This window comes from Lontra canadensis, unplaced genomic scaffold (genome assembly GCF_010015895.1).
Source record: "Lontra canadensis isolate GAN:19392208 unplaced genomic scaffold, GSC_riverotter_1.0 scaffold123, whole genome shotgun sequence".
Taxonomy (NCBI): Eukaryota; Metazoa; Chordata; class Mammalia; order Carnivora; family Mustelidae; genus Lontra; species Lontra canadensis.
In genome coordinates, this window is record NW_022631117.1 from 1,836,168 (window position 1) to 1,858,619 (window position 22,452).

Consider the following 22,452-nt stretch of genomic DNA (forward strand, 5'->3'; position numbering starts at 1 on the left):
GCCCCTGTTCTTTTTCAAGATTGTGTTGGCTATCCAGGGTCCCTGGAGAGTGTATATGAATTTTAGGGTAGATTTTTCTATTGCTGCAAAAAATATTCCTCATTTTGTGTGTTCTTTCTGCCGCAGGACCTTTGTATATATCATTTCTCTTGTCTGGTAAGCTTCTCTATGGCAGTCAGTGGCCTCAATTCTTACTCATTTCCCAGAGCTCAGCTTGATCAGAAGCTGTCCCTGTCCTTCCCTCAGACATTGCCAGCTTTGCAGCTTCTCATAGCATTATGAACCTTTCCTTTATTCTCTTATCACAATTGGCTTTACATTTGTATATTAATTTCCTTTGCTAACATATTTAGTATCAACCTTCCCTCTACATAGTGTTTCATGAGGGTAAGAACTGTGACCATTTTTGCTTATTGCTGTGTCACTAATGCCTCAGTGCCTGATATAAGCCCTTAATACACGAGGATGGAAATAATCTTATTATTTTATATGGATCAAAATTTGAAGTGGATTTTATTATTTTTTGATTTTTCATTTTACCTTCCATATAGGCATTTGTGTTCTATTATGGTGTGTGCAGAAATAATTTTTCCAGTCAGTGCCTTGAATTACTGATCTTTGGCATGTGATATGTTGCAGGTTTGTGGAATTTAGTTTTAAGTTGTCCTTGTCTTCTTATCATTATAATAACAGTTAAAACCAGTGGTAAGTCCCTGGCATTTTTTTAAGTGCTTTACAAGCAATTGTTCATTATATGCATTTGCTTATTGTAGATAGGGTTTTCCAGAGAAAACAGAGTCAGTAGGCTGTGTGTATATGTGTGCGTGTGTGTTTATAGATATGTACATACCTATAGATTTAATGTTTAGTTTTACTTGTATGTACAAATGTAAATAAATTTCTCCATACATATATTAAAACTTCATAGGTATGTGTAGACATAAAAACTTATTTTAAGGAAATGACTCAGTATTATGGAATTTGACAAGTCCTAAGTCCTGCAGTCAGCAACCTAGAGACCCAAGAGAGCCAATGGTGTAAAGTCTGAGGTGGGAAGACCTGACAACCAGGAGAGCTGACATGGAAGTTCGAATTCGAGAGCCAGTGTTTTGGTTTGAGTCCAAAGGCAGGTTCAACCAATGTTCCAGCTCAAAAAAGCTATTAGGCAGGAGGAGTTTCCCCCTTGGGAGTGGGGAGGTTGGGGAGGGGAGTCAGTCATTCTGTTCTCTTCAGGCTTTCAGTTGATTGGATGAGGTCCACTAGCATCCTGGAGGACAACGTGCTTTACTCTCTCTGCCAATGCAGATATTAATCTCATCCAGAAATACCCTCACAGACACACCCAGAATGTCTGACCAAGTATCCGGGCACTACATGGCCCAGTCAAGATAATGCGTACAATTAACCCTCACACTTACGTGATCGTGTGAAGATGAATGAGCAGTCTAAAGTGTATATACATCAAGAATGAAAGACCTTCCATAAATAACTAATCTGCTACCCTTTCCATCCATCAGATGAGGGGCTCAGACTGCTATACAGTCTGTAAAGGCTCAGCGAGTCCTAGAACTGGTAAAAAGTCTTAAAGGCCACCCAGTTGTACAGCCTCTTCATTTTACAGCAGAGGAAATGGACAGAGAGAGGACAAGTGGCTTGTCCAAGATTATTCAGTGAATGGGAGTTCAGAAATACGGAATTCTGGGCCCAGCTCTGTCATCTATGTCTTCCCATTTCCTCTTCTGTGAAGTGTGAGGGCTCTTGGGTCATCTGTATTTAAGTTTTCTCCTAGCTTTATAGTTGTGTAGTATATGTTTTAAGCTTCACAGTCAAGCAGTGGAATTTTTTAAATGTTTTCTGTTGGGTTGTTTATGAGTGTTATTCTTCAGGCCTTCATCTCTTAAATGCTCATGTGACTGTACCTCAAACTTCAGTTTCTTTAACGAGTGTAGACTAAAGTGTCTATACTTTGAATGGGAACCATGACAAATTTTAGGCTGTTCATGCTCTTCATTGGCTTTTAATAGTGGTTATACTTTTTGGTTTTACACTGCCCTGAATGATTGGGGATCAAATGTAGACCCGTGCCTTTGTTAGTACTATGTTCTAGAATTAAACTCAACTCTGATGATATTGACCTTTCGCCGACAGCCGTAGTGGAGGAGAGCATTTTTGGTAATGCTAAAATATGATGGACAGGCTTCCTGGGGAGCACCAGCCCTGCTTGTTCTTGCTAGTGGCCACCTGACGTTATTTCCCAAAGACACTCTTACTCGTGGGTACTCATGAACATGATTAGCTGCACGGTAGTAGATAGGGAGGCAGCCCTTGGATTGGCTGAGTAGCAGCTGCTAGGAGACAGTAGGGTGCAGTAAGTAGGCAATCCGTACGTGTAAATTTTAGAACCAGTAGTATAGTGGAGTAGAATTTGGTACTTGCTGTGTTTATTACAGTCAGTGATTCAACCAGAGGATGATAGCCAGGGAAAGGGAGCAGTTTCATGAAATGGAGTTCTGTAAATCTTTTTTAAAAGTCATAGTCATTTGTTTATTTAGGTTAGACCCTGGACCTTAATGGAAAGTATCAGTAGAATATATATATCCCTGTTTTGAAATATAAGGCAGTGCAAATTTAGACGTATTACATATGACATGTTAAAGATACTAATGAAAGCAATATAATCAAAATCAAATGAAACCAGTCAAAAGACATTAATGGATTTATAGAGTACATGTTTGGAATTAATAATTTCAGTAGTCATGAAATTCATGTTGCATCAATAGTTGTCCCTTTTAGTTCCCAATACACACACCTAGCCTTGTGGAAGTTTTCTAGGAATGGGGCCGGAAACTTTGCTGTTCTGGTGCCTCCATTCACCAGCACTTCCATATTAAAGAAATTATCTTTGTAAAATGTAATGGTTGGTGCTTACAGAATATATGTGAAATGTATGCATAGTAATAATATGAATACCTATATTCCTACCACCTAACTTGAAAATGAGACCGTTCCCAGTATAATTCCACCTACCTGTGTGTTACCTTCTTGTTTCATCCCCTTCTCTCTCCTCCATATTGTCCTGTCTCCCCTCTACTTTGTAACAACTATTTCTAGGAGTCATTCCATTGGCTTTAAGAAATAGCTTTAACACATGTATGCAAACCTAGATAATACATTGTTTTGTTTTCTTAATTTGAGCCTTATAAGTGATGGTATACTGTTTTTCTCTTACTCGATATTATATTTCTATGATTCCTTATAAGGTTTTAGGTAGCTATATTTCATTCATTGTCACTACAGAGTAATACTCATTTGGAAATGTACCAGAATTTATTCATTCTTCTGTCAGTGGACCTTCAGGTGCTTTGCAGGTGATTTTTTTTTCCTCTTATGATCAGAAGTTACATGTCTTTTGAGATATATATTTATATATATAGATAGATACGTATCTATCTATATATATAAATAAATAATGGGTTTTACCCCTGTGAGTCTGTGTATGTGTATGTATAGGCTACAGATACACACATCTAAGCACATACACTTGGGCGTAAATATAAGACATGCGCACTTAACGACAGGTCTTGAAATGTGCGGCTGTACAAGAAGAGGTCAAATTGTTCCCCAAAGTGGTTTGACCAATATGCAATCCCATTAACAATGGGGGAATTCCTGTTGCTCCGTATTTTTCGACACTTGGTATTGTCTGACTTCTTATTTTTTTGCCAATTCTGATTACTAATAAAGTTAAGCATCTTTGCAAATATTTATGGATCATTTATGTTTCCCTTCTGAAGTATTTATTTATGTCTTTTGACTTTTTATTGGGTTGATTTATTTTTTGGACTGACTTATAATTATGAATCCTTTTCTAAAAGATTTTATTCATTCATGTGAGAGAGAGAGAGAGACAGAGCACAAGCAGGGAGAGAGACAGAGGCAGAGGGAGAAGCAGACTCCCCGCTGAGCTGGGAGCCAGACTTGGGGGCCTCAATCCCAGGACCTGGACATCATGACCAGAGCCAAAGACAGACACTTAACCGTCTGAGCCATCCAGGCGCCCCTGTGAATCCTTTTTCTATTCGGGGCATTAATCCTTTGTTGGTTATATTTGTTGCAGATACAGTCTCAGTTGGTGACTTGTCCTTTTACTATTTTGTTTGCTGTCTTTTAATAAACAGGTTCTTAATTTTAATGTAGTTAAAATGTCAGTCTCTTTACAGTTAGTGCTTTATCTTGTTGAAGTAATCCTTGGCTATGCCAAAACTGGAGCGCTAGTTGCCTTTTTTTCCCTCAAAGTTTTCGAGTTTGGCAAATTATTTTCTGAGCCTCATGTTTCAGATCTTTAAAATCCAGGGACTTAAACTAGGTTTTGTATAACAACGTTTTACTCTTTGACACTGTAACCTGAAGTAGACTGTGAGGATATGTGCTTGTGTTTTCAGAGAGTGCGGCATACTGTAGTCATCTTTCCCACTGTGACATTTCATGTTCACTCTTCCTTGACTTCTCTTTCACTTACTTCCTCACCCTCTTCCTTCCTGTTTTCTTTGGAAACATCTCCAATAGAATTCTGCAGCATTCTAGATTTTCTGTGTTGAAGAGGCATTTCGAAATCGAGATTTGTATGGAGAGAATTGTAGCTATGCATGCAGTTGGAAGAAATAATAGAGAGCCCTCGTGTACCCTTTACCCAGTTCTTCCCAAAGATAACATCTTTCAAAACCAGTATAATGTCAAAACCAGAGTGTTGACATTGATAATAGCCACCAATCTTACTCAGATTTATCCAGTTATACTTGTGTGTGTGTGTGTTTGATATCCTGGTAAAAGCTGCTCTTGGGTTATCATACCAATAGGAGTCATTTCAAATTCCACCTGGGTTTTAGAAGCTAAAAACTCATAGTGGAAAGGAGGAATGATATTCCTTCTAACACTAAGGATGTGCATTAGTTTATATCTCCATAAATAGAACCTTATATTGTTGTCAGGCTGGTAGTCAAGGACAGTTGAAGACTGTGTTTATGGAGAGCTACATATGCTCTAACTCATGTCTGCCTCAAAATATTTAAAAACAAACAGTCGGTCATCTTTTTTTTTTTTTCAGATTTTATTTATTTATTTGACAGAGATCACAAGTAGGCAGAGAGGCAGGCAGAGAGAGAGGAGGAAGCAGGCTCCCTCCTGAGCAGAGAGATAGATGCGGGGCTCGATTCCAGGACCCTGGGATCATGACCTGAGCCGAAGGCAGAGGCTTAACCCACTGAGCCACCCAGGCGCCCTACACTCGGTCATCTTTAGTGCATTCATTCATTTACCCCTTTATTGACTTCTGACCAGCCCAGCACTATGCTAAACACCAGGAACATAGTGGTGAGTAAAAAATGGAAGTGATCCGTGTCTTTATGGCACTTATAACCTAATTTACAGTTTAGAAATAAGCCAACAACTATTATACTTACTCATTTTCATAAGTTGTGAGTAAAATGAATAGAAACAGAAATAGGGTCTGTTTTTGATAAGAGTAGCCAGCAAGTTCCGCCTGCGGAGATAACATTTAAACAGATAACTGCAGGAATGAGGGACTACTTGCAAACGGGCCTGGGAGTAGATATTGGAACCAGCTTGTTCAGAGGCCCTGAGTTGGGCAAGAGCCTGGCACATGGGGAAATTGAAAGGAGGCTCATGGGGTAAAAGGGCACACTCAGTGGCGGAGTGGGGACGACGTGGAAGCAAATGAGGTATAAGAACTTCTGGGACACTGTCTTGGGAGAAATTTGAATCTTGTAATCTGGACTTCTTGAAGCCATGAATGTGACTGGGAGATGTGGAGGGGTAATGACAGTGAGGTCTGTTTAATAATCAATTCACAAATATTTATTGAGTACTCCTAATTGTCAGGCACTATTCTACTAGCTCGTGATGAACTGGTGAGCAAGACAGACAAAAACGTCTGTCCCCATGGACCTTACATTTTTAAAAATTTTTTTATGTAATCTCTACCCCCCAGTGTGGGGCTCAAACTCAAGACCCCGAGATCAAGAGTCGCGTGCTCTACCAACTGAGCCAGCCATGTGCCCCTGACCTTACATTTTCGTGTAGGAGGGTGTTGTTAGGGCAAAGGGTTAACTGATATAACAGCTCCAAAATGCAATGGCCGGAAAAGGTAAGCGTTTATTTCTCTGGCGTAACAGCCCAGAGCAAAGAGACAGCCTCTGTTCTGTGTGGTCACTCAGGGTCCCAGGCTGATGGGGCAGTTTTGTTTTCCTCAGCAATTGAAGGAAACGGGGGGTTCGGTGCAAACTTCTTTATGAAAATGACCAGTGAAGTTTCTCACATCACTATTACACACACACCCTTTGGAGAAGTCTTTTTTTTTTTTTAAAGATTTTATTTATTTATTTGACAGAGAGAGAGAGATCACAAGTAGGCAGAGAGAGAGGGAAGCAGGCTCCCTGCTGAGCAGAGAGCCTGATGCGAGGCTCGATCCCAGGACCATGAAATCATGACCTGAGCTGAAGGCAGAGGCTTAACCCCCTGAGCCACCCAGGCGCCCCTGGAGAAGTCTTTTTCATGCAGTCCACCCTCGCTGCAAGGGAGACACGAAATGTAGTTTCTAGCTGAAAACCCAGGAGCTCAGGAAGAATGGAAGAGCAGATTTGGGAGGAGAGGACAATCGGTAGACAGGGAAACAGACAATAAACAAGATAAATGAAGGAGTATCTTGTATGCAGGGGATGAGTGGTGAAGGGAAAATGAAGCAGGGAAGGGAAAAATAGAAAGGATCAGGTGGCAGAGGTCGCACTCTGTCACAGGGTGACAAAGGAAAACCTCGCCTAGGAGGTGCCATTTGAAAAAGCCCTGAATGAAGTCTGAGTAAGAAATAACCATTCTGAGTTGGTATAAGGCCTGCTATCGCAATGTGGGGCTGGATTTAATATGCTTGGATCTTAGACCTTATCTGAAAGTAGTTAGTGGAAAGGCACCATTCGGCCAGTTACGTTTACAGCAAGTGATGCAAGAAGATCTTAACCAACGAATGCTGGATTGATGGATTATAACGCTACGACCTGGACCGGGGCAATGGTCACCCATTTTGGATTACAGGATTTTGTCTTGACTCTTCAAAAGATGTAAGCTTAGCTCCCTGAGAAAGAAGTAAGGAAGGTCCCTTTGCAACACTCTGACAGGTCAGAAGAGTTGCACATACTTGTTCTAGGGGGGTTTTTCAGGGAGGGGGTGTGTGTGATTTTTTTTTCTAAGAGTAAGAATTATTTATGACCTGAGCCTGCTGTAGAACTCTCATTAATTTTAGTCAGTTGTTGTCAGTGCTGTTTTTAAGGATGTGGTGACATGAAAAAGAATGGAAGTATTTTTCGTGTCCCCCCTCCCCGCCCTTGGTCATGCAAAGGTTGTTTAGTTGTTCTTCCAGAAAGCAATGCTCTACAACCCTTCACTGTGTTCTTTCATTATATTCCAGCGCTGATTTAAGTATATTTCAATGTAAAATACATCATGAGCATCCTTTCTGTTCCTGTGCACCATTTTTAAAGGACAACCCGTTTGGTTAACGGAACAAAAGAAAAGGATTTCCTGCCTAATTTTTCTCCAATCCCCTTCCTACCTCCAGCATCTCTAGATTTCAGTACATAGATTGTGGAATCTCTTATCGTAGTAATTATTATCTTTCGTTAGAGAACTTACAGTTTAGAAAGAGGATGAGCTACATAGAATATGTAACAAAAATACGAGGCAGAAAGTGATAAATGCCATAAAAAGGTAAAAATTCAATGCTCTTCTAAATGCGAGGGGATAACCCTGTCAGTCTTTGCTTCCACAATAGTGAAAGGAGACAGTGAGGTTCACTTTGAGCTTAATATAGAACGCTGTCAAAAGGAATTTTCCCTTCTTGGAAAAGTGAAGCATCTGTTCTCTCATCCTACTGTTTATTTTTGTGAGTTGTCTTCCTAGGCACAGAGAAAAACAAGTCAGTTCGGAAAAGCACTAGTCACTTGACAGCTTACTCTGCGGTCGTAGAAGTTATCTTGACTCTTCTCTCCCTCATTCCATCTTACCAAATTCCAACGTTATGCCTCCTGAATATTTTTTGGATCCACTCTTGCCACTCTTAACCCATCTCTGCAAAGCAGCTAGACTGATTTTTTTTAAAAGTTAAAGTCCTTTTCATGCTAACATTCCCTCGTGGCTCCCCTCCCACTTAGGGTTAGATTTAAACTTCTTATCAGGCCTGCCAAGCTCTGCCTGCCTCTGCAGCATCTCTGACCTCTGACCCCTCCCTTGTGCATCGCAGTCACGCTGGCCTTCGCTCGTGGTTCTATCCTCCTCCTACTGCATACTGCCTGCACTGCGTAGACCTGCCTGCACTGTGTAGAACCGTCTCCCCAAAGACCCCATTTGTATTCCTCCTTCAGAACTAAGCTCAAGCATCACTTCCTAAAGGAAGCCTTTCCTTACGAGGTCACGCCACCCAGTCTCACAGGGTCACATAGCCCCTTGTACTTCTCTGAAGTAGGTCTCTCTGCAGTTGTGATTAAGAATGAGGCTTGATGGGGCGCCTGGGTAGCTCAGTGGGTTAAAGCCTCTGCCTTTGGCTCAGGTCGTGATCCCAGGGTCCTGGGATGGAGCCCGCATCGCATCGGGCTCTCTGCTCAGCAGGGAGCCTGCTTCCTCCTCTCTCTCTGCCTATTAGTGAACACTGTCTGTCAAATAAATAAATAAAATCTTTAAAAAAAAAAAGAATGAGGCTTGGAACCCCCTGTAGAACCAGATCTCAGAGGGTATGTGTGCTTTTCCTTATTCGCTGCTCTGTGTCTAGAATCAGTGTCTCGGGTAGTTCTGGGCACCGGAGTAAACGCTCAGAAAATACTTGTTGCTAAAGAAAAAGAGCAGAAAATTCCCATATCATTTAAATTTGGTTTTGGATTTGATTTAGGATCAGAGGTTTTCTAATGTTGGACTGTTGACAAAAGACCAGCATCAGCTCGCTCGGGGAGCTTTCAGAGATGCAATTGTGAGGCCTTTGATTCAGACCTACTGCATCACAGCCTTTGGAGGGGGGGCATGGCACTGTGTGGCTCAGCAAACCCTCCAGGTGATGCTCATGCATAATCATGTTTGCGAGCCGGTGTTCTATAAATACAGTGCCTGAAGACTGACGCCGGCTAAACAAAATGGAAGTGCTGTTGGGGCGCCTGGGTGGCTCAGTGGGTTAAAGCCTCTGCCTTCGGCTCAGGTCATGGTCTTGGGATCCTGGGATCGAGCCCCGCATCGGGCTTTCTGCTCGGCGGGGAGCCTGCTTCCTCCTCTCTCTGCCTGCCTCTCTGCCTACTTGTGATCTCTGTCAAATAAGTAAATAAAATCTTAAAAAAAATGGAAGTGCTGTTTTAAACCAATTTTGAAATTAAGTTACATTGTTTCTGTCCAATAGGCCATAAACTACTTTTCAGCCGCTGCCCCCCCCCCGCCCCCATCCATTTTATCAGTTGATGTCTTCAGAGGTCCACTGAAATGTAAACAAGGCCGACTTGATCAGTCAACCCAAACCCGGACTTTAAAAATTACATAGTTATTTTCCAGGCTTCACCTCTCTGACTCTAACTTTTATCTCGTGCCATCCAAGTCCAGGAAATGATCATAAAAATGATAATGCCCAGGATTCCCCTGTTGGAGCTCTGTTCTTGAAATTGTTTTAGGGGCACCAGGGTGACTCAGTTGTTAAGCGTCTGCCTTCGGCTCAGGTCATGATCTCAGGATTCTGGGATCGAGCCTCGCATCAGGCTCCCTGCTCAGCAGGAAGCCTGCTTCTTCCTCTCCCACTCCCCCTGCTTGTGTCCCTTCTGTCGCTGTCTCTCTCTCTCTCTCTCTGTCAAATAAATAAAACCTTTTAAAAAATTTGAAATTGTTTTAATGTTTACAGAGTCAAAAGTATTTTTTTGCTAACGCGTAGGATGTCGTCGTTTCTAGACTTGTATCTAAAGCATTTTGAAATATTAGCAAGGTTTGGATGTGTATACTCTTGGCTATGTTTAGATTCTGGAGCTGTGCTACACCATCAAAGTGCTGATAGATTGCATTGTTAAAGGTCACTCAGCCTTGGTTTTGCTTTCGACTTTTTTTTTTAAGATTTTATTTACTTGAGAGAGAGAGAGTGAGAGCACCAGCAGGGGAGAAGCAGACTCCCCTTTGACCTCCCGGACCCTGAGATCAGAACCTGAGCCAAAGGCAGACACTTAACCCACTGAGCCACCCAGGTGCCTCTTGTCTTTGACTTTAAATTTGCTCCTTATTTGACTCCAGGCCACTGTTTTGACAAAACTCTTCCCACCTGGTGACTTTTAGGGGACCCATAGGAAGTTAATTGCAGGGGTTTTTTCCTCACATGGCAGGTGCCCAAGGGACTTTCTTTTTTTCATAATTGGTTAGAAGCACAGGATTTGAATGGGGTTGGGAGAGATAACCAAGAAAAGATTTTGGAATATTTTTGAAAACTTTTACTTTTAGAATAGTTGTAGATTTACAGAAGTTGCTTAGATAGTAGAGTTTTCATATATCCCACGTACCATTTCCTGTATTACTAACCTCTTACACTAGTAATGTACAATTTGTCACAGTTAATGAACCAGTATGGATAAATTATTAACTAAAGCCCATACTTTATATTTCCTCAGTTTTCCATTAATCTCATCTTGCTGTTCTGGGATACTCTCCAAGGTACTGCATCTCCTTTACTTACCGCGACACCTCGTGGCTGTGACCCTTTTCTTAGATTTCCCTTGGTTTAGATGATGTTGACAGGTTTGAGCAGTACTGGTCAGGTATTTTATACTATGTCCGTCTACTGGGATGTGACTGTTTTCTTTATGATTAGACTGGGACTGTTGAGTTTTAGAGGAAGATTGGAGAGGTGAAGTGCCATTTTCATCACACCATAACAACAGTACCTATCCTCAGCATAATCACTATTGACCCTAATCACTTGTCTAGAGCAATGTTTACCAGGTTCTGCCACTGTAAAGCTACTATTTTTTCTCCTTCCAATACTAAACTCTTTGTAGTTTAGTGTCTTCACACTAAATATATTCTGAGAGATTTTTTTTTTTGAAAAAGATTATTTATTTGAGATTGAAAGCATGATCTGGAGGGGCAGAGAATCTCAAACAGATTCCCTGTTGAGTGCAGAGCCAGACTTGGGGGATGCAGGGCATGTGGGGCTCTATCTCACGACCCTGAGGTCATGACCTGCCCTGAAACCAAGAGCCCACCATTTAACCAAGTGTGTCACCTGGGTGCCCCCTAACAGATTTTTTTTTTAAAGTAAACTCTTCCCCCAACGTGGGGCTCGAACTCATTACCCTGAGATCAAGGGTCACATGCTGTACTGACTGAGCCAGTCAGGCGCCCCCAAGAGATTGTTTTTTAAATGTGAGATTCCACCTTTTGGCTTTCGGCTAGGAGGAGGCAAAGGTATAACTGCCTTGGGTCATCCCGAAACCGGGTTCATCCAACACCAGCCACCTCTGCCATGCAGCCTACGTTCGACCCCAACGAGATCAAAGTCGTGTATCTGAGGTGCATCGGTGGTGAAATCGGTACCACGTCTGCCCTGGCCCTGAAGATCAGCTCACTAGGTCTGTCTCCATAAAAGGCTGGTGATGACATTGTCAAGGCAACTGGTGATTGGAAGGATCTAAGGATTACCGTGAAACCGACCATTCAGAACAGACAGGCCCAGATTGAAGTGGTACCTTCTGCCTCTGAGCTGATTATCAAAGCCCTCAAGGAACCACCAAGAGACAGAAAGAAGCAGAAAAACATAAAGCACAGTAGAAATATCACTTCTGATGAGATTGTCGATATTGTCCGCCAGATGCGACATTAATCTTTAGCCAGAGAACTCTCTGGAACCATTAGAGAGATCCTGGGGACTGCCCAGTCTGTGGGCTGTAATGTTGATGGCCGCCACCCTCATGACATCATAGATGACGTCAACAGTGGTGCAGTGGAATGCCCAGCTAGTTAACTACAAAGGGACGTATTTCAATAAAGGATCATTTGACAACCAGTGGGAAAAAAATGTGAGATTCCAGATAACATCTTTCTTACTGAGTGGAACCTCCTCTGTTATTTTGTGGTATCTGGTATCTTCCTTTAAGTTTTACTTCAGTCAGAGACAGGTATATGCAACTGACAAATTTCAAATGACAAATTTGAATCCAGTTCAAATAGTGAAGTGTATTCGGTTAGTGAAGGGATGTGAAATTAATGACTGCTTGTGTGAATATTTGTGCTGGGGACAGTTAATGTGTTTTGCAAATGTTCCCGTGGCCAGCTGTTGCCCTCATCCACTCTCATTCCTCAACCTCCAAGCCTTTTTGTTTGCCTGTAGCTATGCCTAGAATTCAAACTGGCGGCTAGCTAAAAAACTGTGAAAACACTTAGATAGATAGAGTGGCCCAGCATTTGTTTGCTTGGCAGGAACTCACTTGCTAAAATGGTCTTTAATATGTTTGTGCCTCTCTACCATGATTCTTTTGCCAGAATAGATGCAACTCTAAAGATTTTCTTGTCTTCCTAACTCCTTGTTTAATATCTCATAGCAGTGACTGAGCTATTGATCTCAAGGGCTAATAACAACCCTGTGTGTGCTTTGTGCAAGTTCCGATACTTTAAGAACTAACTGAGAGCTTTGAAAAAGAACATTGCTTTCCTTCTCAGAAACACAACACTTCTTCAAACCAAATAATATACAGCATGTGTCATAAACAAAGTTCGTTCCTAGAAATCACTAGATTCAGAGGGAGCAAAGGATGACAGAGAAGGAGTTCAGGCAAGTGATAATACTTGCTCAAAGTTGGATGACCAGGGTCAGCTACATGGGACCACGGCCTGCAGCAGCCCCACTCCCTAGTTCCCCACGCAGCCCAAATTCATGTTCTTGGCTTCTGACAGACACTTAAAGCACTTCTCAGGAAGATGGTTCCAGAAGGAAAGGCACACAGAAAGCAAACAATTAGCTTTTTGCTGAAGTGAACCTTTAGTACATTATTAATAGTTTGGGGGTTCTGGTTTGGCTCCTCAGTAGAGGAAATAATGAGTAGCATGCCTCATTATGATTAGATATATTTCATATAACTGAAAACAACACATATCCCATAAGACAAATAGAAAAAATTGGGAATTATTTTTTCTTTCTTTCTTTGCCTCATGTATTTATTAATGTAAGTTCCGGCTTATAGGGTCTAAGAGGACTCCCTGAATTTGAGACAGAACCAAAAAGGGAGAGCTAAAGAGAATTTAGGTTTACCCTCTTTTTTTTTTTTTTAAGATTTTATTTATTTATTTGACAGAGATCACAAGTAGGCAGAGAGAGAGGGGTGGGGGAAACAGGCTTCCTGCTGAGTAGAGTGCCCAGTGCCCAGGACCCTGAGATCATGACCTGAACCAAAGGCAGAGGCCTAACCCACTGAGCCGCCCAGGTGCCCAAGTTTACACTCTTGATTGCTCAGTATCGCTGTCTAATATCTTTTATATATCATAGCTGTATACTACATATAAGAATCATTTTTTAAAAAGATTTTGTTTATTTGACAGAGAGCACAAGCAGGGGAGCACAGGCAGAGGCTGAGGGAGAAACAGGCTCCCTGCTGAGCAGAGAGCCCTGTGTGGGGCTTGATCCCAGGACCCTGGGATCATGACCTGACCCTAAGACAGACGCTTAGTAAACTTTTTATTTTAGAGTAGTTTTAGATTTACAGGAAATTTGCAAAGATGGTACAAGGAGTTCATATTTATGCCCCACACCCAGTTTCCCGGTATCTCAAATCAGTTAGGACAGTATGTTTGTCGCAGTTAATGAACCAATATTGATATTATCTCAAGTCCATACTTTGTTCTCATCTCTTTAGCCTGTGCCTAATATCCTTTCTCTGTTCCAGGATCACCTCTATGATACCATATTATATGTAATCAGCACAACTGCTTAGGCTCCTCTTGGCTGTGACAGTTTCTCACACTTCCCTTGGTTTTGATGTCGTTGACAGTTTGAAGAGTCCTGATTAGGGATTTTGTAGAATATCCCTCAATTAAGGTTTGTCTGATGTTTCCTTCAAGGTAAGATGTGGGTTATGGCTGGTCTCATTGCATCTTATCTACCTTGTATAGTATCAGTATGACTTAACTCTGACAGTATGAACTTGATCACCTGGCTGGGATAGTATTTGTCAAGTTTCTTCACTGTCAAGTTACTCTTTTTTTTTTAAAGATTTTATTCATTTATTTGACAGAGATCACAAGTAGGCAGAGAGGCAGGCAGAGAGAGAGGTGGGGGGAAGCAGGCTCCCCGCTCAGCAGAGAGCCCAACACGGGGTCCGATCAGGGGATCACGACCTGAGCCGAAGGCAGACGCTTAACCTACTAAGCCACCCAGGCACCCCAGGTTACTCCTTTTTCAAATAGAGATTTTTATTGATTTTCTTACCTCTGTGATTCTGGAGATGAATGTGGTTCATTTCACTTATTTATTCAACAGAACTTATTGTGTGTTAAAGAAAATGTGTTTTTAGGCAAATTTTAGGGTTTTTTTTTATTCAAGGCCCACTCATTGGAGGAATAAACCATACATAAGGAACAGCCTATACTTTGTAGGTAACAAAAGGTGGTCAAGATTAAGTTTTTGGTGGGCCGTGTATATTTGTTTAGTTTTTCTAAATATGACAAGTTTTTCAACAAAATTCTATTTGACTACAGTTGAATATTGTTAAATAATTTAAGTCACGGTCTTCAAATGTTACAGCAACTCAATTATTCATGATTTGCCAGTTATTAGACTTCCTCACCTTCTCTTTTCATTTGTTTTATATTCAGAAGTAACAGTGAAAAGTATTCCTGTAAATGAGACCCTTTCTATCTCCCTAGCTTTTCACATAAATACAAAGGATTATATAGACATTAGGGATCAAGCAACCTCCTGCTTATTTACGTTTCTTCAAATGCTAGTCATAGTAACAGATGAAGATCAGAAAGTACCAGGAAAAGAAGTCACCAGCACATCTTGTGTTGAAATTTGTTAGGGAGTGTCGATATCAAGGAATGAGTGTGTCACACAGCAGATGAGCCTCTAGGATGAATTTGATTAATTCTCCAAAGCAGCAAAATCTCATAATCAGATGGTGTTGCTTGAGGCTTTCTCTTGCTTTCGAGTTGGATAATCTAAATTGTGTAACCTCTAGTGGATTTCCATTCTGTCAGTGTATCAAAGAATGTCTGTGCAGATGGAAAAAGATTTTCTGTTGGGCCATGTGTGAGCTCAGTGGGAAGGGTTAAAAATTACAAGTGAACGCATTTAACTCAATTCTGCTTCCTGATGACTGGCATCTCTACCAGATTTGTTGACATGGCAAACATGGAAGGAGCAAAGGCATCTGGGTTGTAAGGCAGGCTCTGCCACTAGTTCGTTGTGTAATTTTGTGTAAGTCTGTGCTTCAGAATGGGAAATAAGAGTAGCAATATGCTACTATTATACGCTATCAATTATATGTTCATGAACATCCATGACTATGATACGGTACATTAGGAAAAAAGTGTAGTGGGAATCTGATCTTCCCAATAAATGTTGTATATGCAGTTGGGGGCATGGGTCTTCACCAAGGATGCCTAGTAGTTATTTTTTTCTAGGTATGGCCACAAATATAATAGATTTTATGTGAATAGAATAGATTAATGAGTAATAATCTATGTAAAATGAATAGATTAATGAGTAATAGCTATAGGCCATAGAGCTTTTTAAGAAATGTATTTTAAGAAATGTGTTCTGGATTAGGGAAGTATGGTGGTGGGTGTAAAAAGTAGAGAAGAGATCTCCATAATCAAAATTCTGTATTACTCCTTCTTGCTCTTTCCCATGTGACACACTGTCTCTTTCATTGGTATTCTTTCTGCCCATGGCCTTGCCTCATGCTGTCTGGCGTTGGGAGGCCTCTGAGCCCTGCTGACTTCCATGTCTTCACAGCTCTCCAATGGACAGAGTTGAGACAGCTCAGCCCTGAACCAGGCTTTGGGCCCCAGGCGGTGGTGAGCTGAGGAGAATTTCAGGAACCTTAAGCTGCTTAGCTCAGCAGGTCAGCATGTCTCCTAGTCTCATTCTGACTTTGTGTGCTTAGGTTTTTGTAAGACTTCTCTTGGTTAGTTCCTTGTGATTAAGACTGGATTTGTATTTCTGTGCCAGAAACTGGGCCCTGTTCTATTTCACTCCTGTGAAGTCCTTACCTGGTACAGTGCTTGGTACCCCAGGGTAGGAATATGCTTTCTTTTAGCCAGGCCTTTTGGGAACTTGAGCTTTGCCTAGACCCATGCCTGTCATTGGGACTTAGCTGACCATTGGTAGTGATGTTGATGCTAATTGTTTTTTTTACCAGATTTTCCCTGTTGTCATCTGTCTGCTTTCTCCCTTGCTCAGTATCCTGGTGCTCCCTGCTCACCTCTGTGGACCTCTGCCTATTGCTGCCTACTCTCCTTTTCTAATTATGCACTCTTGCCTACTTCAGTTTCCTTCTAGATCTTCTGGGGTTTACACTCTGAGCACCTGATAATCCCTCCCTCTAATATGGAGGGGCCTGATGTATACCACACTTCCTGCCTTCAGAAGCTTAATTATGACAATAAGTTGTTTTCTTTCTCTGGGGCCTTTCTAAAAAAATTTGTCAGTTTTTATTTCATTTTATTTTAGTTTAAGATTTTTACTTATGTTGAGAGAGAAACGAGTTGGGGGGAAGTGCAGAGGGAGAGGGAGAAGTGGATTCCCTGCTGAACCCGGAGCCCAAGATCATGACCTTGAGCCAAAACAGACATTTAACTGACTGAGCCACCCAGGCATCTCCCAAAAATCTGTCAGCTTTTAGCTGTTTTAATTATTTCCTGGTATTACAAACTCACCCCTTGACATTTTTCATGGGACCAATTTTTTAGCTTTCTTAGCACATCTCACCTAGCCCCTTTTCAGCCTTTTGTTACTTTCACAAGGGAGTGGCCTTGAGTCCTAAAATCTTCACACTGGAAGAAACTTCCAGAGATACCCAGTTTACTTTCCATGTAATGGGTAGCTTATCAACTTCCAAAATAACCCGTCAGAGGCATTTTATAACCGCTCTCGTGGTTTTCTTGGGCCGAGACTGTCACTTCATTGATTCATTCATTTACTTATTCATTTAGTCAGCCAAGGCAGTTACTAAACATCTCTTGTTAGCCAAGCACTAGAAGTGTGTGTCTTTGTGTGTGTTTATCACCATTCCTGTCCTTAGGGAAATGCTAACCTCTTGGGAATAGAAAAATAAGCAATCAAGGATTGCTAGCTAGAGATGTACCCTGGGTAGGAGAATGGGTCATTTCTTCTGCATGACTGAAGGTTTGGTTTGTGAAGGGCCTCTTTCTGCTGCCTCAATTAATACCATCTTTCTGGTCCACCACCAGTTTTTCAACTACCAAAAAAAGAAAGGGGGAATTCCTCAGCTTCTGCCTTCTGCCTCTGCCTATCCTTGACTTGCCCTTCTTGGAGTCATCTTTCTGAATGCAAATCTTGGTTTGTTACTCCTCTGTTAATAGGCTTCACACTGTCTCCCCTTCAAACCGACCTCTGACTCTTCGGCACAGTTCACAAAACCTCAGCCTTCCTGGTTCATGCCTACCCGTCTTGCGTCTCATCAGACACCATTTTCACCAGACTCTCAGTGCCCCAGAACTGCATGCCGTTTCCTGGCTGTATCATTCTTGCTTACCTTTCTGCCATACGTGCTGTTCCTGCTGCCTGGAATGACTGCCAGTCTTGTCTTCTTGGTGAACTCTGGGGCAGTGAGAGCTGGTAGAAAATGGTGTACAAGGAGGAATAAATCAGAACTCTAGATCTCCCCTTCCACGAAGGTGCCCTCTGGCCTGTCGACTGCTGGTACAGCTGGTACCACTGGTTCATGCCCACCAGCTACTCTAGACCAGGAATCGAGCTCTGTCTTCAGCCTTCCCACAGCCTGTGCCACAACGGGCAGCCAGGAAATAGTTGTTGGATGAACAGATGAGCGGAGGAATGAAGGCAAGTCTCCTGTAGTTTATTTTTCAGTTTAGGTCTGTCTTGGGCTCTGAGAATGCTACTTACAAGACTTCTGCCAATGTTTTGACAAGAGCTCCCTGCAAACCCAGGACTTGCATGCCGGCTCATCCACTGTTAGACACCTGCCCGAGACTGTCGCAAGAGCCTGCCAAACAGGGCTAAGGGCCCTTTTGGGGGTTTGGGGCAACCCTTCACCTTCTCGCACCCTGCAGCCTTCGTTGCCAAGATAAGCTTCTACTGTGAGTCTAAAAAATTGTAATCAAGACAAAAGAAATCGCATGGAATGAAAATGCTTCTTCCCTGCTCTTGGAAATCAAAACAGTTGTAAAATGAAGAGAATTAGTACTTTAACATTTCTCTCTCCTCAAGCAGTCATTTTAAGTGAGTCATCGACAAACTCAAGCAATTGGTAAGGACAGTTAGTGGCCATTTATCACCTTAAGTTGATTTGTTTCAAATAAATATCAAACGGGGTATTTTGATCCTAAGTGATGCATTTATCACCTTCCTACCCGAGCCCCTTTTTACACAGCGCCATCAATGAGCCGTGAAAGAGACACACACAAAACTGTCACGATCCTGGTCAGTCTTCCCTGTCTTTCTGTCCTTTAATCATGATTCTTAAACTTATGATCAAAACTCAGCACTTTTCATTCTGATGAGTGGTAGGTCTTTGCCTAAAACAGATGGCTATATCTGAGGTGGTATGCATTTTTGTTCTGTTTTTCTGGTTTTTTGAGGCATTATTTGCATAGAGTGAAATTCACCCTTTTTAAGTATTTACAAATGTATACATTTTGGCAAAATTCTATAGGTTGTGCCACCACTGGAATAAAGAAATACTCCCTCATGCTCCTTCATAGTTGACCCCCTCCCTATATGGCAAACTACTGCTCTTATTTCTGCCTCTATAATAGTTGTGTCATTTCTAGAATTTCATATAAATGGGATCAAAATGTGTAGTCATTGAGTTTGCTTATTTGACGTAACATAATGCTACTTTAAAAAAGATTTTATTTATTTATTTAAAGATTTTATTTATTTGATAGAGAGGGACACAGTGAGGGAGGGAACAGAAGCAGGGGGAGTGGGAGAGGGAGAAGCAGGGCCCCCTCGGAGCAGAGATCCCAACTTGGGGCTCGATCCCAGGACCCTGGGATCATGACCTGAGCTGAAGGCAGACGCTTAATGACCGAGCCACCCAGGCGCCCCTTATTTATTTATTTTAGAGAATGAGTGATCCTGAGTGAGGGGAGGGGCAGAGGGAGAGGGAAAGAGAAGGTCCCAAGTAGACTCCCCGCTGAGCAAGGAGCCTGACATGGGGCTCGATCCCATGACCCTGAGATCATGACTTGAGCTAAAATCAAGAGTCGGACGCTTAACTGACTGAGCCACCCACCCAGGTGTGCCTAACATAATGCTTTGGAGTTATCCATGTTGCATTTATTGTTGCATTTATCCATAGTTAGCTGCCTTTTGTTACTGAGTAGAATTCCATTATATGAATATATCAAAATTTCTTTATCCACTCACCATGGTGGATGTTGGGATAATTTATTTTTTTTATTATGAATGAAGTTGCTATAAGCATTTACATTCAGGTTTCTGTGCAGATACATGTCTTTATTTGTCTTAGGTAAATACCAAGGGATGCCTGGGTTTTAGAATAAGTGTGTTTTTAACTTTATAAGGAATTGCCAAACTGTACTCTTACTGATTCCTACTAGCAGTATGAGGTTCCAGTTGTTCCACATCCTTGACACTGTTGTTATTGTCTTTTTCAATTTTAGACATTCTAGTAGATAGCTAGTGATATCTTTTTGTAATTTTATTCCACATTTTTTTCCTAATGACTAATGATTTTAAGCAAGGGTCTATTAACTTTTTTTTTAATTGGGTAATTTTTTAAAAATACAGTTTTAAGGGTTCTTTATATATTCTGGTTTTCAGTCCTTTATCACATTTGTTTTCCAAATGTTTTTCCCAGTCTGTGGCTTGTCTATTTTCTTTTTTATTTTCTTACTGTCTTTCAAAGAGCAGAAGTTTTGAATTTTGATGAAATTCAGATGATCAGTTTTTTTCTTTTACGGTTCATGTTTCTTCTGTCCTATGCATAATTACCAGATGTAAGATCATAAAGATTTGCTTCTTTTTTTTTCTAGAAGTTTTTTAGCTTCAGGGTTTACATTTCAGTCTATGATCAGTTTCAAGTTGTATGTATAGAGGAGCTTCGCGTTGAGGTTCAATGAAATATAAACATACCCCATTGTTCCATCATTATTTATTGAGAGACTAAAAGATTGTCCTTTGTCTATTGAATCAAGTTGGCATTTTTGTCAAAAATCAATTGACTGTATATGGGTGGATCAATTTCTGGACTGTCTGTTCTTCTTCATTGATCTGTGTGTTTATTCTTTTGCCAATAGCACATGGTTTTGAATAGTTGTAGCTTAGTAGTAAAAGTTTTAAAATCAGTGGGTTTGAGTCCTCCAACTTTTTCTCTTTCAAAATTGCTTTGGGTGTGTCCTAGATTACTTGTTTTTCCATATAACTTTTAGAATCACCCTGTACATTTCTTAATAAAGAAGGTTGCCCTGGATTTTATTGAGTGTTGAGTTGAATACCGATTTGGAGTTGATAGGCATCCATAGATGAATTTGGGAGAGAATGGTAATATTGATAATATTGAGTCCTCTGATCCGTGAACATGTAACTCTGACTACTTGTATCTTGATGGCTCTCATCAATAATGTTTTTCTTAGTTTTCAACATACAAATTCTATACTACTTTGTTATATTGATCCTGGAGTATTGCATCTTTTATTGCTCTTATATTAGCAAATGGTGCTTTTAAAAATTTCAGTCCTCATTTATTCACTGCTGTGTATAAAAACAAAATTCTGTTTCGTATCATGATCTCCTGTTTTCCAACCTTGGTAATGTCACTTACTAGATCTAGTAGTTTTTCGTAGGTTCTTTTGGATTTTCTTTTTTATATTGTTGAGTTTTCTGTGAGTAAAGACGGTTTTATTTCTCCTCTCCAATTCTATCTATATTTCTTTCTGGGCCTTACTGCATTAGCTAGGACTTCTATCCAGTGTGATGTCCAATACAAGTGGTAAGTGTGGTTGCCCTGCATTGTTCCTGATCTTAGAAGGAAATCATTCATTCTTAACACCATTAAACATGAGATAGCTATAGGTTTTTCTTTTCTTTTTTTTTTAAAGATTTTATTTATTTGTCAGAGAGCATGTGTGCAGAAGCAGAGGAAGCGGCAGGCAGAGGGAGAAGCAGGCTGGCTCCCCACTGAGCAAGGAGCCCAGTATGGGACTCTATCCCAGGACCCTGGGATCAGGACCCAAGCCAAAGGCAGACTTAAAGGACTGAGCCACCCAGGTGTCCCTGTAGGTTTTTTCATAGATGTTTTTTATCAGGCTGAGGAAGTTACTTTTCATTTCTAGTTAACTGAGTATTTTTAAAAATCATGAATGGCTATTGAAAAAATGTCATACTTTTTCTGCATCTATATAAATAATGTATGGATTTTCTTCCTTTGTTGATATTGTCAGTGGCATTGCTTGAGTTATGAATGTTGAACCAACCTTGCGTTTCTAGACTAAATTCCATATGACCATTATATATTATTCTCTTGTATTTTATAGATAAAAGTCATAGTTAGATGCCACAAAGTTGTTGGCAATTCCTTAATCATATGTGTGTTTTATAGGTCGCTAGAACCACCTCCACCTTTTTTTTTTTTTTTAAGATTTATTTATTTATTTGACAGAGATCACAAGTAGGCAGAGAAGCAGGCAGAGAGAGAGGAGGAAGCAGGCTTTCCACAGAGCAGAGAGCCCAATGCGGAGCTCGATCCCAGGACCCTGGGATCATGACCCGAGCCGAAGGCAGAGGCTTTAACCCACTGAGCCAGCCAGGTGCCCCCACCTCCACCTTTATTAAGGGAAGTTCTAACCTTACCTATAATGTGATATAGGTAGACTGCTCTAATTCATCTTCCTTGGTCTTTAAGCTTTCAAAAGAGCAAGGTGACAGGCAACAAATATAGCAAGTGTCTTTATACTAGGCTGTAAGTATATTTATTTAATTTAACTTTATTTAATGGGAAGTAATTTGTACCATTGAAGTCTTACAGTAAATGGTTATGGTCAGAACTTAAATGTGGGTTTGTTTGGTAAAACCACTATCAGCCCATAGATCACATTGCCTCTCTGGTGATGAATGTATGTGTGGTAGGTGTTGGACGGGGACAGAGACAAGGGAGGGTGGGAGGGGGAGTGAGATTAGGAAAGGGAGAAATGTTATACCACCTTTTATTGCCA

The 22,452-nt window shown here is 41.1% G+C and overlaps 1 protein-coding gene and 1 pseudogene across 1 annotated transcript in view; both read left to right on the top strand.

Moving 5' to 3' along the window:
* ATP11C (ATPase phospholipid transporting 11C) overlaps positions 1-22,452 on the top strand; it is a 179,337-nt gene that overhangs the window by 14,609 nt on the left and 142,276 nt on the right. The gene's annotated exons all lie outside the window — the stretch shown is intronic.
* LOC116857394 lies at positions 11,525-12,063 on the top strand (annotated as a pseudogene).